At 36.9% G+C, this 19,101-nt stretch overlaps 1 non-coding gene across 1 annotated transcript; it reads right to left on the reverse strand.

Moving 5' to 3' along the window:
- Nucleotides 1-4,116: 4,116 nt before the first annotated feature.
- Nucleotides 4,117-4,223, reverse strand: LOC122436116. The gene has a single exon (XR_006267886.1). It is a non-coding gene; the product is annotated as a U6 spliceosomal RNA (small nuclear RNA).
- Nucleotides 4,224-19,101: the final 14,878 nt, after the last annotated feature.

The raw sequence follows: 19,101 nt of genomic DNA on the forward strand, positions 1-19,101 counted from the left end.
ATATAATCAAGATCATAATAGTAACTCATCAAGTTGGTTTCAAAAATCAAAGATGATGACTATGTGAAGTGTCAGAGTTCCTAGATCTTAGACGGTATTCAATAAACAAAAGCTACTAGTTGCAGTATAAAAATAATAATAATGCAATAATATTTTCTAGTCAGTGGTTTTAAAAAACATGAAATTTGAGTATAATATCAAACATGCTAAAAGACACATATCAAGACATGTACATTGGATGTTAACTAAATTTATTGTGACAATCATTTCATAATATATACATATATCAAATCAATATGGTATACACCTTATATTTATACAATGTTATATGTCAATTATATCTCAGTAAAACTGTAAGAAAAAGGCACACAACTTTACTTTATCCATACCTTAACCCACATAAAAGCTTAGATGTGCCCATGTTCAAACCTAGTACCATATACTAGATATATGTTGGCAATGTCCAACATGTGTCTGGACACAACCACCTAGACAAGCACAGTAAACATCTCTAACTCATTTATACCACTAACTTTCTAGGTGTCAATGAGGCTGCATTTGTTTCTGGAGCTCCAGGTCCTCCTCAAATCTCATGTGGTTGTGGCAGAATTCATTTTTTTTGAGCTTTAGAAATGAGGACCCACTTTCCTACTGGCTATTGGTTGGGGGTCACTGTCAACTCATAGAAACTGCATTCAGGTCCTAGTCATGTGAACTTCATATAACACTCAGCTTACTTCTTCAAAGCCAGCAGGAAAATCTCTTATTCAGTCTGCTAAAACAGATTCTTATATACCATAATGCAATAACAGGAAGCTATGCCATCTCCTTGACATATCCTATTGATTAGAAGCAAGTCACAAATTGTAACTACATTCAACGTGAAGAAATTACACAAGGACCTCTAACTCAAACAGTCACTCTCTGCAAGCTTCACTTACCACAGTATGTGCTAACATTATATCACAAAAGGGAATACATTTCTGTGTGGTCCTATTATATTTTGACCATAAATTAGACTATAGGATATAGGGATATGAATAAGTGAGTCTAGGGGGATATATATGGATTTTGGAATTGGATATGGCCATGGCTATTTGTTGCACACAACTCTCAGTATGCTTTAAGGCATGATAATCAATAAAGAGACAGAACTCTTATTCCTTGTATGAAGTTGCATATGCATGTCTGAATAAATAGAGACATGTATGAGTTCAATCATACACTAATAAGCATGACTATGTCTAAAGGTAGGATCATTCTTGGTGAGCATAGAATAAAAATGGGTACTTGAGACTGAGCCTGAATATATGGGGATTATTTCAAGTTTACCTTTGGAAAAAAAAAGAAAAACTATGTATTGGCTTTTTAAATCATTTACCACATTGGGATATAGAGGCATAGTCCCAAACTAAGCAGGAATAAAAATAATAATCTGAAAAAGAATAACACGTAGAGAAAGAATTTAAAGTGATGAATTTATACACTGTTTGTTCCATAGAGTACATGGTTCTGAAAAATATAAAGACTTACTCTGCAGAGGTGATTATAAAAAAAGCTGCCCACCCTTTTATTTCTATGATTGGTCTCTATTACTGACCCTAACCTTAACTACAAACCAGTATATATATTTTACAAAACCAGGATGCTATGGCAAAGTAATATGCTACCATGATGTGACTTTACAAAGTGGCATCTGCTGCAAAATGTGATCTCTCAAAAAATAAAGGTGAGAGGGTGATCACGCCATCTGTGTCACTTCGAGGGGACTGACAATTGATTTTAAATTACTTTCTGTCAGACCTTCAAGTATTACAAGGTATTTTTTACTTATACACACAAATTTGCAACGCATTAATATTTTAATATAGTGTATTTTTAGGTCCAATGCAAGAAATGACCATTTGCAACAATTCTACTGACTTTCACTGCCTAGTTAGACATGGTGAACCAACGAAAAAAAAGATTTCCTTCACAACTCAATAGGTCTGGAATATGGACTTTACCTAAATTTGAAAACCACATTACTATAATATAAATATATTATTTATTTGCATATTTATTGAATTATTCATCAAAAGACCCCATTGAAAATGTGGATGCCTTGATGGTAAATTTTTAGCACCATGGAAAATGTATTCATATAGAAAGAGTGTCAAGAGAAATTTATTAAAATGAAAATGACATTGAATACAATGCTGAAATAAAAGGATGAATTTATACAGGATCACATGTCCCACAAATAGCTTTACATAAGTTTTCTCAAAATCTGGGATGTGGGATCAAGAAGGAGTAGTAGGAAGATCCTGAGCTCTCCCCCACACTGGCACACCAAAATTACAGCTATGCTCTCTGAGTCTCTGAAGACTAGCAGAAAAGCTCTTTGACAATTATGAAAAGAAAGTAAATAAAACAACATCAAGGCAGGTAGGAGGGACAGCAGGTACACCCTAGTGTGGTGACCCACAAGTGGGAGGGATATCACAAACTTTGAGGTTCTCCCCTAAGGAGTGAGGGGTTCAAGCCCCACCTTGGGCATTCCAGCCCTGGGCATGAGTGAAATAGGTGAAGATAACTAAGCAGTACAAACTTTCAGTTACAAAATATCTAAGTCACAGGGATATAATGTACAGTATATGGAATATGGTCAATATTATACAAACCTTATATGATGGCAGATGGTAACTCTGCACATTCTGGTGATCAATTTGTAATGTATAAAAATATTGAATCACTATGTTGTGCACCTGAAACTTATGCAATATTGTAAGTCAACTCTACTTCAATAAAAGTGAAAGATAAAACAAAAATTGTTTTTGAAAGATTTCCCAAAATCTAAAGATACAGATTTAGAAAATGCCAAGAAGTCTTTTATCAGTCCAGTTCAGTTCAGTTGCTCAGTCGTGTCCGACTCTTTGCAACCCCATGAATCACAGCATGCCAGGCCTCCTTGTCCATCACCAACTCCTGGAGTTTACTCAAACTCATGCCCATCGAGTCGGTGATGCCATCCAGCCATCTCATCCTCTGTCATCCCCTTCTCCTCCTGCCCCCAATCCCTCCCAACATCAGGGTCTTTTCCAATGAGTCAACTCTTCGCATGAGGTGGCCAAAGTATTGGAGTTTCAGCTTCAGCATCAGTCCTTCCAATGAACACCCAGGATGGACTGGTTGGATCTCCTTGCAGTCCAAGGGACTCTCAAAAGTCTTCTCTAACACCACAGTTTTTAAAAGCATCAATTTTTCAGAGCTCAGCTTTCTTCACAGTCCAACTCTCATATCCATACATGACCACTGGAAAAACCATAGCCTTGACCAGACGGACCTTTGTTGGCAAAGTAATGTCTCTGCTTTTGAGTCGCATAGTTCAGGCCACTGGTTTCTCTTTTTCTATTAGGTACTAAATTATTTGGAAGTAGTATATCATTATGTGTATTAAGAATGTTGTTCTTCAGTCACGTCAGTCTCTTTGTGACTCCATGGAATGCAGTGCACCAGGCTTCCTTGTCCATCACCAACTCCCGGAGCTTGTTCAAACTCATTTCCATCTAACTGGTGATGCCCTCCAACCATCTTGTCCTCTATTGTCCCCTTCTCCTCCTGCCTTCAATCTTCCCCAGCATCAGGGTCTTTTTCAATGAGTCAGTTCTTCACATCAGGTGGCCAAAATATTGGAGCTTCAGCCTCAGCATCTGTCCTTCCGATGAATATTCAGGGTTGATTTCCCTTAGGATTGACTGGTTTGATCTCCTTGCAATCCAAGGGACTCTCAAGAGTCTTCTCTAGCCCCACAATTCAACAGCATCAATTCTTCGGTGCTCAGCCTTCTTTATGGTCCAACTCTCACATCCATACATGATTACTGGAAAAACAATAGCTTTGACTATATGGACACTTGTCGGCAAAGTGCTAAGTCATGTCCAGCTCTTTGAGACCCCATGCACTGTAGCCTGCCAGACTCCTCTGTCCATGGGATTTCCCAGTCAAGAACACTGGAGTGGGTGGCCATTACCTTCTCCAGGGTATCTTCCCAACCCAGGGATCTAGCCAGCATCTCTTGCATCTCCTGCATTGGCAGGCAGATTCTTTAATACTGTGCCACCTGGGAAGACCCCCCAAAATATGGGACACTTCACAAATTTCCATGTCATATTTGTGCAGGGGCCAGGCTAATCTTCTCTGTATCATTCCGATTTTAGCATATGTGCTGCCAAAGTGAGCACATTTTATATGATACTCAGTATAAAAAAAGTAATATTTATACATTTTGGATATTAGGCACACTAGTGTATACAGAAATCAAAATACAATCTTGTGTGCCTGAAACATATAATGTTGTAAACCAAGGTTACCTCCCCCAAAGTCATGTTTTCTTAGGATTATTATATAATTTTTAAGACTTTTAAACATTTTTCATGTGCTCTAAGATTACATTTGTGTGTTTTACGAAATATAAACTATATAAATATTCAAGTAAAATCAAAGGCTAGATATAGAATATCTTTTTATCTAGAAAAGTGGACTTACATGACTTTCAGAGTTACTTTATTCTCTGTAATCATTGTCTCCAAGAGAAAGGGAAACAAAGTGATGAAAGCTGGATCATATGCAAGGATGCACCCACACTTGTTGGCTACAAAATGCATTTCATATTTGCAAAAGCAAAGTCTGAATTGTATCATTCTAATAGTTTGAATGGGTATTTGGAGAATGTGGTGTATCCATGTGGCATTTCTGAATAATAAAGAATCACATCTCAGTTGGAATCACAGATTATTTTATAAAAATTAAATGAATATTTTCTACTGGTGCTTTGGGGAATATTAAGAATGAGTATTAGAAAAGCTAATTATGTATGCATGTTCACTGCTCCCCTTTGTACACTCTGTCTCCACAAGGATCAGTGAATCATTAACACATAATGCAGCTTGCCAAATGCTTGGCATTAAGGATGACACTTTTAAGATTATTGGAAGCACTACGATTGAACAGAGAGTATTGGTTCCAGCTTCCAAAATTTCTCTCTTCAATGAGACACAGTCGTATCCATGTAAAACATGGATGAAGTGTACGAAATACAACTGGTCCACCAATGTTACCAACCAGGTTCTCAGGTAAAGCAAACCTGAAAAGTTTTGCTGGGCCTTCTCTTACACTTATCCATTGACTGACAGGCTCTTCTTCACCTGGTTCAGAAATTTGGTTCAGAAATTCCCTACAGTATTATTCTAAGAGCTGACCCACTTCTAAATCTATTTTTCCTTCTCAAGCTATTTTGTTATCCTACCTATATTCTCTTAACATCCACTCTTTCTCTGCTCTTGCATTTTTATATTTTTATTTATGTCTTAGGCTTCACAAATTAAAACAATCTCATACTTTCAAACAGACTGAGAAAGGATAAATCCTCACTAAACTCATCTATAATTTCCTTGTTACACAAACATGCTTTACTTTTCTAGAGAAAGTAATTGATTACAAGAGTAAGCAATTGTCATGTGAAATAAGAAGTCATCACCATATTTTCAAAAGTTTTAATTTTTTGAGAATCTTAATATTCTGAGACCACTTTTAAAAATGTATACTTTTTCAAAAGAAATGTTTTTAAGTTTCTAAGTCATCTGAAGATGCCTACAAGATATTTTTTCAGGATTATATAGTCAGATATTTTAATGCTGTGTGTGTATGTGTTTTCTGTTTAATTATTAGTAATATGACCTTAATGGAGACCTAGCATACAGTATTATGGTATAATTTGCAAGGAGATTCCTTGTACCATGTAGGTGATTATCCTAACATATGCAACACTGAAGTACAAGAACAAAAATTGCTAACACTTACCGGGAGCTTATTCAACCCCAAAAAACTTCTATGCTCTCTATATGTATTAACTCAATCTTCACAACCTTATAAGATGTTATCATCATTATTTGACCCATGAGGAAACCAAGGCACTCTGCGGTTAAGCAGCTTGCTCAAAGTCACAAGGCTAATAAGGGATGGAACTAGGATTCAAATCCAGAACCTATACTATTAACAATGACTATGCTATTCTCATTAATGTTTATAAAGACTAATTTTGGAAGTTCTTATGGAAATGTGCCAGGTTAAGAGTTATATAGGAGAAGTATTATTCTTTAGTTGACTCCAGTGCAAGTCCATGTCATTGTGGCATTTAATTTCTCCCTATGTTTACAACTTTCTAAGCACTTCAATTGTTAAGAATGGTTAAAAATCAGAAAGAAGGAGCCCTCTGGGCTTTGTAACTGCCTTAAGCTCCTAAAAACTCCTCTGCTTCAAGGTGGTGGTAGTTTTGTGCCCTTTCAACATCATGAAAATTGTCAGATGCTGTTGGTAACTAACCTGCTGTCCTGACTTAGTTCATAGGTGGAGCAATATCATTTATTTCTTTGTCAGATGCAAAGCAAAGACTCATATAAAAAAAAACTTGGTTTCTTTTTTATAAATCCATTTATTTCTGCATTTCCAATTTTGCTTTGGGGATTTTCAGATAGATTGATTAAGTAGCTATTGATAGATAATGACATTGCTTTTGGAATGTATCAGCAGAATGCTTCAGTCCTGGCCTTCTTCAGGTTTGAACACACTTATTGAAATTAAAGCTATTCATCACATTAATGCTCTACTGTCATTTGTAGTTAAGACATAAAACTTTTTCCATCCTCTTGGAAAAGGCAACAAGATAAAATTGACATTGGTAGAGAGATAAGGCATCAGCCAGTGTCGCTAGATAAAGATAATTCCTTCAACAGTGAGAAAGAGAAAGCTTTCTTATTAAAATTTTGCACTAAAATACGTAGCATTTCAAAATAAACATTGCTATTACCACTCCAAGTGGACAGTCCAATATAAATAATATTATCATCTTATCATCATTGTGAGATATAAAAGTAAAGTAGAATGTTACTATAGATGAAATGTTTATGTTGAAATTTAGCCCCATACATAATAGTATTCAGATATGAGGCCTTTGGGAGGTGACTAGGTCCTGAGGGTGGAGCCTTCTTGAAAGAGATTAGTGCCTTTACAAAAGAGACCCAGAGAGCTCATTCCCACTTTATGCCATGTGAAGACAACAGAGAGGAAACAACTGTGTATGAACCAGGAAGCAGGACCTCACCAGACAGAATCTGCCACCACCTTGATCTTGGACTTATTAGCCTCCAGAACTGTGGGAAGTAAATGTCTGTTGTTTACAAGCCACTCAGTATTTTTATATAGCAGCCCAAAGAGAATAACACAAATGTTAAACTAGGAATTTTATCTATTTTAAATACTTTGTCTCATCTCTTGCCACCTTACCACTTTTCCAGTCACAGTGGTCCTCTGACAATTTCTCGAACACACAAGTCTCTTTCTTGCCTCAATATATTTTGCTACACCTGGAATTCTCTTACTCCCTTTTAACCAAGGTTGGTCTTCTCTTTTTAAGATCTCACTTTCAACATCACCCCTCAGATAGACCTTCTCTAACCATCTTATTGAAAGTCCCCCCAGTTGTATTTTGTTATCTGTCATATAATTTTCCCCCTTCTAAGTACTTATCACAAGCTTTATTGTGTCCGTACCACATTTTTTGGCTCTCCTACTAGAGGGTGAGTTCCACAAGTAAAGAGTCCTTGAGAATCTGGTTCATGGCTATATTCCTTGTGCTTGCCATTTAGAAGACACTCAGTATATAATTGCATAATAAATAAGCTCATTTCCAACACTACCCATTGTCCAAATGACTGAAAATTTTTACTTAATATCTAGGTATTGGAAGTGTCTGAAAATTCGGGTTGGATGTCTGAAACAGTCATCACTTCATCATATTCTACAGAAAGAATGAATTTATTATAAAAGTATTGAGGAAAGATGTAGATTTTACTGAAGAACTCATAGGAGAGAAGAAGAGTGTGTTGCTATTTGACTGCCTTTCTCTACAGTCTCTACACTCATCCTGCCTAACTGGGAGCACTGCTTCTACTTTTTCGTTATGTAGCACTCACTCAGTCTCTGCACCCCTTCACTATATTCCTCTCCACTATCTTCCTCTTCACTATCTTTTTGAGGAATTCAGCTGTGGGCTCAAATCTGTATACTGACAGACAAGAATCTTAAATATAATAATGCCCAACCTTTGAAGGAAATTTGATGACTAACATTTCTTTAATCAAGCATACTCCCAGGGAGTCTAAAAACGAGTATTACTGCTGAGAGGTACTCTGAAAAGTGAAATTTTATCCATTTTGTTACATCTCTAACTGTCGAGGGTTTTTTGTTTGTCGTTTTTGTTTGTTTTCTTGCATTGGATCTGGAAAATATCAATCCTGACAACCAGAGTTGTGCTTAGAATCAAACAACTTTATATATATATAACATTACCTAACACATCTAAAGATTGACCAGACTAATCGTGTATGTCACACTCTGTACTAGTTATCATGCATGAAATAGTGGTTCTTACCCAAGGGCCGCCTACAGTGCCCATTAAAAACTACAGAGCATGATGCCATCTTAACAAATTGTATCAAATAATTGCATGCCTGTACTGTCTCAATGGTCATGATTGTTTATGAGTAATTCTGAACAAAAGCACTGAAATATTAAATTCTTTATATAATTGATGTAGTATTTCAGAAAGGTTATGGTTAGGGGACAGGATGACATTTTTGTTAAATAAAGCCAGCCTTCTTTTTCCATTAGTTAATTTTATTCCAATTTAGGGTAAACATTTTAAAAAAGGAGTTCTTGTCTAGTTGTTACTCATCCACTGTTATTCAGGAGTCAAAGTTTCAAATACTACAGATGTAAATCAAGTATGTCTTGGCTTAGACTAGTGGTCAAGTCCATAACATTGCTTATCCTTCAACAGCCCAGATGCTAATGTCTTTCCAAAAACTCTCATAGCTGTGCTTTAGCCATACACCTTCCAATTTCCCAAGGAGCCTAAAAGAACCATGCCATCTTGTCCTGCTGACCTGAAACAGTTACAACCTAATAGGAAATACAATATGATACTCACACTGCTGTGTGATAAATGCTAGAAGAATGAGCATAAAAGGCTATTGCACCATAGATAAAGAACACTTATGCTGAGTGTGGAGCATCAGGGAAGTCTTCTAGGAAGAGACAGTATGTGCTTAGAGACCTAAAGAACAAATAGATGCAAACCAGATGGAAATTAGCCTGTAGAAGGAAAAAAAAATAAGATTTCTATAAAGCCAGGTAGACATCATACAAAATGGTCTAGAAATAAGAGAGGTACTGCATTTAGTTTCATCTTGTGGATGCATTGGTAGCAAATTACAAGAGAGGGGTAGAATGGAAAAAAAAGTGATGTTACCAGGGGCCTCAGGTACCAAGACAAGAAGTTAAGAGCCATTTAAGGGTTTCAAACAAATGAGTGATAAGTCTGATTTAAGTGTTTACAAAGAATAGATTAGAGAGGAAGACTGGAAGCAGAGAGACCAATAGTTGGAAGCTGCTCTATGAATTTAGGATCATTTGGACCAGGCTGGCAGTGGATTAACCAAGGAAACAGCTGGCAGAGGTATTTAGAAAGAATAGGAGGGATAGATGGAGATGAGAATGACTTCTATTGTTCTAGGTTGGATCACTAGGTAAAGGGACCCTCCCCCACCAAAGGCAATGTAGATCAAGACCCAGATATCAGTTCCCACTCTGCTAATACTAGCTATGTAACCTTCCCCAAGTTCCTCAACCTCTGCAAGCTTCAATTTCTGCATCTGTCCAATGGGAATACACTGTCTTATATAACTCACAGGGCAGTGCCAGGGCAAGATATTTATAAAACCTTTCCAAAAGCCAGTGTAAGGGATTATTAATGTACTCTGAACCACGGACTTTGTTGACTAGCCATATAATGTCTGATCATCTTTTACTGTCACATCTATGTCACTTGTTTTCCTTCATTCTGATGGGAGCACTCAAACTTAAAAACTTTATTTAAAAAATTAAAGATAATATGGCAAATTGGGGTGGAATAAACTTTTGGAAGGCAGAAACTGCAGTGGTATTGGTCTTCTAATGCAGATACCTCTCTCTCCTGTTAAGAAGGGAGATGCTGTGTTGTGCTGAGTCTCTCAGTCATGTCCAACTCTTTGCGACCCCATGGACTATAGCCCACCAGTCTGCTCTGTCCATGGGGATTCTCCAGGAAAGAATACTGGAGTGAATTGTCATGCCCTCTTCCAGGGAATCTTCCCAACCCAGGGATCAAACCCAGGTCTCCCGCATTGTGGAAAAGATTATTTACCAGCTGAGCTACCAGGGAAGCCCTGAGAAGGGATAGGGAAGAGTTATAAACTCCTGCCATTAAAGAAAGGCTTCTAAGCTGAGTGAGAAATGACTGCAAGTGTCTTCTACATTCACCTCCAAATTAGAAGCTTTCTCCATTACAAAACTTTGCCCTTAGTCTGCATGCAGTCTAACTAGCTGAGCTGAGAGTGTCTCTGACATGGTTTAATACATACGATATCAGAACAATATAACACAGTACTGGGTACTCAGTGGATCCTCAATAAATGGTTTTCAAAGTAACCTAGGATCATAAAAGCCTCACTTGGGTAAAGAACCCTCAAGGGATAGTTTTGGCCAGCAGTGCTTCAAGAGTCGGAGCAGGAGACTGACAGGCAGTGAGTCAGAAGGAAAAAAGAAAATCTCGGAAAACTAGTAGAACACTTCTTTTCCATAGCACAATATCTGCTCTATTAAAATAAAAATTATTTTCCAACTAGCAACAAAAGACATCATCTCCCCTCCCCCTTTCCAGTAATATATTAGTTATGAAAAAGTGTGATCAGGCTTTAGTAACTGCTGCTAGAAAGTAATAGAAAGCTAAATATTCCTGCAACTTTTCATTTCTGTCAGCGACTGCAAGTGTAATCTATTTTTTTTTTTATTTTCAAAACAGGCAAACTGGCAGGTTATTTAGAAAGTTAGTTTTTAAGGTGACATCCATGATTGTACAAATCCAGGAAGCTAAGTTTTAGTAATAGCACTAATCAAAGCTGCAAAACGGTAAGCATCATTTCTATCTCCTGAGGAGAGAGAAAAGAACAAAGTATGGCATTTTTTTAAAAGGTGCATGTCAGTTGTGGCAATGTCAGAGAATGGTTAAACTTACAGACTCTGGCGCCACATAGTTTGGGGCTGTGTTCTGACTTTAGATTTATGACTTCAGGCAAATGAATCTGTTCAAATTCTTTCCTTCAAAATGTGAATACTAAACGGGTCATTTTATGTAAAGTGGCTATTGTAATGCCTGAAGATATGTATCAATGCAAGTTAGTTTAAAGGTATAGTATTACTATTGGCATTCACATTATTATCAGTACCACTTATTGTGACCTAATTATTGCCCTGGGAATTGAACAGCAGTTATCTTATTAAATGTACCTATCTATCCTTTGAGTTGGGCATTCTTATCCCAGGGGAGAAAGAAGCAAAGTTTGTCAGTGGTTGATGTGTTAGAAAAACTGACTTGGTTCCCAGATGAAGTCCCACTTCTGAGGCCTGACAGATAATTCAGGGTTTTTCCCTGATGGAAGGAAGCAAAGGACACGAGGAACTGTAGTAAGTGTGTTCATTGTGCTGCTTTCTGAACTGTGTTCATTTTGTCATGTAGAATAAATATGCATAAAGTAATCATCCATCCCTTGGGTTTTCTACTGTTAGCTCTTTCCTTCCTTCACATCTGCCCCCAAGTGGCTGCCGTCAAGGTCCCACAGGGGCCAATTATATCTGGCTCTGAGTGACAGAAGCTCCACCTACCTGAGGCTGGCTCCGGGCATGAAGCGCACCTGCACGTTCACAGCCCAGTAAGCACTCCCAGGACTGGGGTTCCCGGGGGGTCCTGAGCTCAGTAGCAATATGGGCTGTCAAAGGATGAAGTCAGAAGCAGATAGCCAGGAAACATGTAACCAGTCTGCAATTTCCTCCTCTCCTAGAGTCATGTCAACCTTCACACTACTGCCAGAGTTACCATTTTCAAACCCTGATCTGGTGATCTGAGTTCCTGCTTATGAATATTGTGTGGCTTCCATTTCTTTGCAGGGTAAAGTAAAACTTCATGAGGTTGTATCTTCCCATCTGCATTTCCCATGATGTTCTTTATCCACCACATAGTATACCCTCTAGCCCCAGCAAATTACACATAGTCCTCATGCCATGATTTCAGATTTCTGTGCACTGTACATGCTATGCTCGATGCATGAAGTGTGGCTGATCATTTTCTCTACTTTCTTTTAGGTAAGTTCAGCAATCATCTCCCCTGAAAAGTTCTCCCCAACCTGTCTCTTGTTCATCCCTTGTGCACAACAGGATGGCACTTAGTATTTAATTTTTAAATGATTGTACTCTACGTGTCTTTTTTTTTTCCATTACACTATAAGATTCTTTTTATTTAAAGTATACTTTTTGTACTTTGCTCTGATTTTAAAAGTAACACAGGCAAACTGGCATGTTATTTAGAAATTCTTTTTTAAGGTGACATCCATGATTGAAAAATATGTAAAAGAACATAGCATTAAATATTTACCAGAAGCACTACTCCTCAGAGATAGCCAGGGTTAATGTTTGAATGTGTTTATCTTCACACATGCACAGACATGCACAGTGAATTAAAAAGGCAAAGAACCTGGAGTAAAGAGAATGAGTGAACTTCCAGATATTTAAGTTGGATTTAGAAAAGGCAGAGGAACCAGACATACAATTGTCAATCATCCGTTGGATGATTGAGAGAACAAGAGAGTTCCAGAAAAACATCTGCTTCTGCTTTAGTGACTATGCCAAAGCCTTTGACAGTGTGGATCACAATGAACTGTGGAAAATTCTGAAAGCGATGGAAATACCAGACCACCTTATCTGCCTCCTGTGAAATCTATATGCAGGTCAAGAAGCATCAGTTAGAACTGGACATGGAACAACAAACCAGTTCCAAGTCAGTAAAGGAGTACATCAAGGCTGTATATTGTCACCCTGCTTATTTAAATTATATGCAGAGTACATCATGGAAACGTTGTGCTGGATGAAGCACAAGCTAGAATCAATATTGCTGGTTCAAATGTCGATAACCTCAGATACACAGATGACACCACCCTCATGGCATAAAGTGAAGAACTAAAGAGCCTCTTGATGAAACTGAAAGAGGAGAGAGAAAAAGTTGGCTTAAAACTCAACATTCAGAAAACTAAGATCATGGCATCCGGTCCCATCACTTCATGGGAAATAGATGGGGAGACAGTGGAAACAGTGTCAGACTTTATTTTGGGGGGTTCCAAAATCACTGAAGGTGGTGACTGCAGTCATGAAATTAAAAGATGCTTGCTCCTTGGAAGAAAAGTTATGACCAACCTAGATAGCATATTAAAAAACAGAGACATTACTTTGCCTACAGAGGTCCATCTAGTCAAAGCTATGGTTTTTGCAGTAGTCATGTATGGATGTGAGAGTTGGACTATAAAGAAAGCTGAGCACTGAAGAATTGATGTTTTTGAACAGTGGTGTCAGAGAAGACTCTTGAGAGTCTGTTGGACTGCAAAGAGATCAAACCAGTCCATCTTAAAAGAAAAAGTCCTGAATATTCATTGGAAGGACTGGTGCTGAAGCTGAAACTCCAATATTTTGGCCACCTGATGAGAAGAATGGACTCATTGGAAAAGACCCTGATGCTGAGAAATATTGAAGGTGGGAGGAGAAGGGGACGACAGAGGATGAAACAGTTGGATGGTATGGCCGACTTGATGGACATGAGTTTGCGCAAGATCTGGGAGTTGGCGCAGGACAGGGAAGCCTGGTGTGCTGCAGTTCATGGTGTGGCAATGGACACGAATGAGTTGAACATGAATGAGAGACTGAACTGAACTGAACTGGATATTGATCATTTTTCTCTCATCCCTTAAAAATGCCATTAGCATTGTCCTTCAAAAAAAAAACAAAAACCCTCCCATTAGACTACAAAAGTTAAAGAGAAATAAGCATATGACCTTTGAAGCTTTAATACCTAGCAAATTAATTGCACAATAAAGCATTAAATTGTAAATAGGCAGGTTAATCCATATATTATGCAGACATGTTCATAAATCATGTTTCATTGTTTTGTTAAATAGTAATCATATTTAAATTTAAAACACTATTTCATTGATCCTAGAATTTGATCCTCAAGATAATATTGTGATGTCTGCTTAGAAAATGTCAGGAATCCTTTTTCACAAATGCAGAAACTGAGGTGGAGAAGTTGGGTAAAAAGCTAAAATTTCTAGGCATGTAATGTATGTGTGTTAGTCACTCAGTCATGCCCGACTCTTTGTGACCCCATGGACTGCAGCCCACCAGGCTCCTCTGTCCATGAGATTTTCCAGGCTAGGATACTGGAGTGGGTGGACATTTCCTTCTTCAAGGGATCTTCCCAACCCAGGGATCAAACCCGGGTTTCCTGCACTGCAGGCAGATTCTTTACCGACTGAGCTACAATGGAAGCCCCCAATAGGGAAAAGCAAATCTAACTTCATAGCAGCTCTCTTTCTTTTCCTGTGCTGAGTCATGGTTGTTCTGCACCTTTTGTAAAAGAATATTGCCTATGGCCTGAAATATACAAGATAGCATATTCTCAGAGCTCTGATCTTTAAAAGTCTATTCATATAAAGATAAGAAGTTGCAGAAGAGAGAGTAACATTTGTCTTTTTGGAGGTTTACAAGAAGATCATGACTTGACCTATGTGGACAGGTACAAGAACAAAGGAGTCTAACATCAAGAAGTCTGCAACAACTAACCACACCCCTCCCTCACCTTGTCTTTAAAGGTGCTTTGCTGAAACCTTTCAAGGAGTTTGGGATTTTAGGGCACAAGCCACCTGTCTCTTTGCACAGCCCTGCAATAAACTTCTCTGTTCTAAACTCCAATGTTTCAGTTTGCTTGGCCTCACTGTGTGTTGGGCACACAAATTTGCATCTGATAATAGGCATAAAACTCAATGATACAACTCAATCCTCTGCTTTCTTATTTCTAAGGCAGTTCTTTATTTATTATATTATTTAGCCATAATTCAAAGTGAGAACACTTAAACAAGGTGGAAGACTTAGAGCAAATCTCTGACTTTTGTATGTGTTTAGCACAAGTAACTGCATTTGATTTTTGGAGGGGTTGCAGGTCTGGAGTTTGATTCAAATTTTTAACCTTATGTTGCTTTCCTCTAAAGTATCAGATTTTAGGATGATTTTGACACATACGAAAAATATCAAGTCTATTAATATATTCAACAAAGAGCAGAAAAGCATGCTGGAGCTAGAAAGACTTATAATAAAATGTATTAAAAATCTGGAAAATAGTAGCTCCCATCAAAGAGTAAAGAAGTGGGATTCTTAAGCAAAAAAGATAATAGAAGGGAAGATTTTATAATGGTCTTTCAATATATTCTGAATTATTATCAAGAAAAAATAATCTTTTTTTCCCCTATTACATCAAAGATAAAATGAGAAGAGCTAAGAGAGACTTAAAAGAATGATGAACTTTCTGAATGGAACAGACTCATCATGAGCAATTCCTTCACTATTTTTAACAATTAACTGACAATTATTTAAAATTTTTCTACCTATCTTCTAGGGAATTCCATTATGAAATTCCTCAAGGTAATAAATCTGATTAAATCCAGTCATGCATAGCCAGAATCCAAGAAAAATTACCAACTGGGAATATGAGCATAATAGAAATAATCAAGTTGCTCTGTGATGGAATTACTCTAAACTGAGCCAATTCCACATGGTTGACTTGATTAATTCCTGATAAGTTGATCATCAAGGAATCAGTCAAACTGGCAGACAAAATTCAGAATAAAAGGGTAACATAAAGAAATCAATCATATTCCGGTCATTGTAGTCAAGCCAGAGGACTTGGATATTCTGGCAGTAAGTTATAACGAGTATCTAAATAAATATAGAATTAGTGTTGCAGAGAAGCATGTAGACTTTTAAACATTTAATTTTTAAAATTTTCAAACACATGAAAATATAATAAGATTTATACAATGAGTATTCATATCCCCATCACTTAAATTCCATGATTGTTGTCAGTTTGCTGTACATTATATGTGTATATTACATGTATACACATGCACTATATATTTTAATGATGCATCAAAATGAATTGCAGATTTATTTTTGATACTTAAGCTCTACTTATTTCAGCACACAAATTCTAAATGAAATATATACTCTTACATCACAAAATATGACAATTTCAAAAAAATTAATGCTACTTCCTTAATATCATTTAATGCCTATTCTATATTCTGATCTATTAATATTTTCTCCAAATATCTTATCATTTCCTTTTAACTTTTGAAATACCTTTAGACAGAAAATAGTTGTACAGAGAGTTCCCATATACCCTTCACCCAGTTTCTACTAATGTTTACACATTGTACATTTATAGAAGCCAGAAAATTGACATTGGGCCAGATTAGAATGCAACCAACAACAAAGAAACTTAATCATCTCAACAACACTGTAACATAGGCATTGTCATCATTTCACAGATGAAAGAATTAAAAACAAAAAAAAAGGAAGCTTACATTTCTATCCTCAGGTTAAAAATTTGAATGGCAACCCCTATAAGATGGTTAGTCTCTAAAGTTCATGTACTTTTCACCACATGATGTTGCTATATGTATAATGGGGTCAAATAGTTGAAAGAGAAAAAATGATAAACTGTTTACCACTTAAAGCTCATAAATTAGAACTAGAACTTCCAGATGCTTTCAAATATCACTGATAAAATTCATTAAGACTTAAACATTTAAAGAGCTTATATTATGAAACCTACATTTTGTAAAAATTAGTAATATACAGCCTATTCCTTCTTTCTTTTTCATTCAATCAAAATTCCTTTGGCTTGTAAAGTTATATAAGTGGTGGTAATTAACTCTGAAATACTTTCATTTTTGTAAAATTATATATTTTTTTAAGATCAGGCACAGTGATCATAACAACTAAAGCTTTGGAAGTGAGGAAACTGGGACCCAGAAGAATTACATAATTGTATAAAGGTCGCATAGTAAGCAACTAGTAAATATAGGACTACAACACATATTTTTCTGATTCCAGTAAAATCTGTTAACTGTATCAAGGTACTTGGTAAATAGAAAACAACCAATGAATGCTTTTTAATGAATTAAACCTCATGTGTTTGAAGGTAAAGAATATGTTGTAATTAACCCTTGGTACTCATAAGAGATACATATTTTTGGTGGGGTTTTTTTTGTTTGTTTGTTTGTTTTAAATTTTAACGGGAGGCTAACTACTTTACAATATTGTAGTGGTTTTTGCCATACATTGACATGAATTAGCCATAGGTGTACATGTGTTCCCCATCCTGAACCCCCCTCCCACCTCCCTCCCCATCCTATCCCTCAGGGTCATCCCAGTGCACCAGCCCTGAGTACCCTGTCTCATTCATTGAACCTGGGCTGGCGATCTGTTTCACATATGATAATATACATGTTTCAGTGCTGTTCTCTCAAATCATCCCACCCTGGCCTTCTCCCACAGAGTCCAATGGTTTGTTCTTTACATCTGTGTCTGTTTTGCTGTCTCGCATATAGGGTCATCGTTACCATCTTTCTAAATTCCATACATATGCGTTGATATACTCTATTGGTGTTTTCCTTTCTGACTTCCTTCAGTCTGTATAATAGGCTCCAGATTCATCCACCTCATGAGAACTGATTCAAATGCATTCTTTTTAATATCTAAGTAATATTCCATTGTGTATATGACCCAGAGTTTTCTTATCCATTCGTCTGCCAATGGACGTCTAGGTTGCTTCCATGTCCTGGCTATTGTAAAGAGTGCTTCAATGAATATTGGGATACATGTGTCTTTTTCAATTCTGGTTTCCTTGCTGTGTATGCCCAGCAGTGGGATTGCTGGGTCATATGGCAGTTCTATTTCCAGTTGTTGGTTTTTTTTTTTCTATTTCCAGTTTTTTAAGGAATCTCCACACTGTTCTCCATAGTGGGTGTACAAATTTGCATTCCCACCAACAGTGTAAGAAGGTTCCCTTTTCTTCACACCCTCTCCAGCATTTATTTTTTGTAGACCTTGTGATAGCAGCCATTCTGACCTGCATGAGATGGTACCTCATTACGGTTTAGATTTACATTTCTTTGATAATGACTAATGTTGAGCATCTTTTCATGTGCTTGTTAGACATATATATGTATTCTTTGGAGAAATGTCTGTTTAATTATTTGGCCCATTTTGTGATTGTGTCATTTATTTTTCTGGAAATGAGCTGCAGGAGCTGCTTGTATATTTTTGAGATTAATTCTTTGTCAGTTGCTTCATTTGTTGTTATTTTCTCCCATTTTGAAGGCTGTCTTTTCACTTTGTTCATAGTTTCCTTCATTGTGCAAAAGCTTTTAAGATTAATTAGATGTCATTTGTTTATTTTTGCTTTTACTTACATTACTCTAGGAGGTGGTTCATAGAGGATCCTGCTGTGATTTATGTTAGAGAGTGTGTTGCCTATGTTTTCCTCTAGGAGTTTTATACTTTCTGGCCTTAAATTTATATCTTTAATCCATTTTGAGTTTATTTTTGTGTATGGTGTTAGAAAGTGTTCTAGTTTCATTCTTTTACAAGTGGTTGACCACTTTTCCCAGTACCACTTGTTAAAGAGATTGTCTTTTCTCCATTGTATATCCCTACCTATTTGTCAAAGATAAGATGTCCTTAGGGGTGCATGGATTTATCTCTGGGCTTCATATTTTGTTCCATTGATCTATATTTCTGACTTTGTGGCAGTACCATACTGTCTTGATGACTGTAGCTTTGTAGTATAGCCTGAAGTCAGACAGGTTGATTCCTCCAGTTCCATTTTTCTTTGTCAGGATTGCTTTGACTATTCGAGGTTTTTTTTTGTATTTCCGTACAAATTGTGACATTATTTGTTCTAGTTCTCTTAAAAATACCATTGGTAGCTTGATAGGGATTGCATTGAATCTGTAGATTGCTTTGGGTAATATACTCATTTTCACCATATTGATTCTTCCTATCCATGAACACAGTATATTTCTC

Source organism: Cervus canadensis, chromosome X (assembly GCF_019320065.1).
Source record: "Cervus canadensis isolate Bull #8, Minnesota chromosome X, ASM1932006v1, whole genome shotgun sequence".
Classification (NCBI taxonomy): domain Eukaryota; kingdom Metazoa; phylum Chordata; class Mammalia; order Artiodactyla; family Cervidae; genus Cervus; species Cervus canadensis.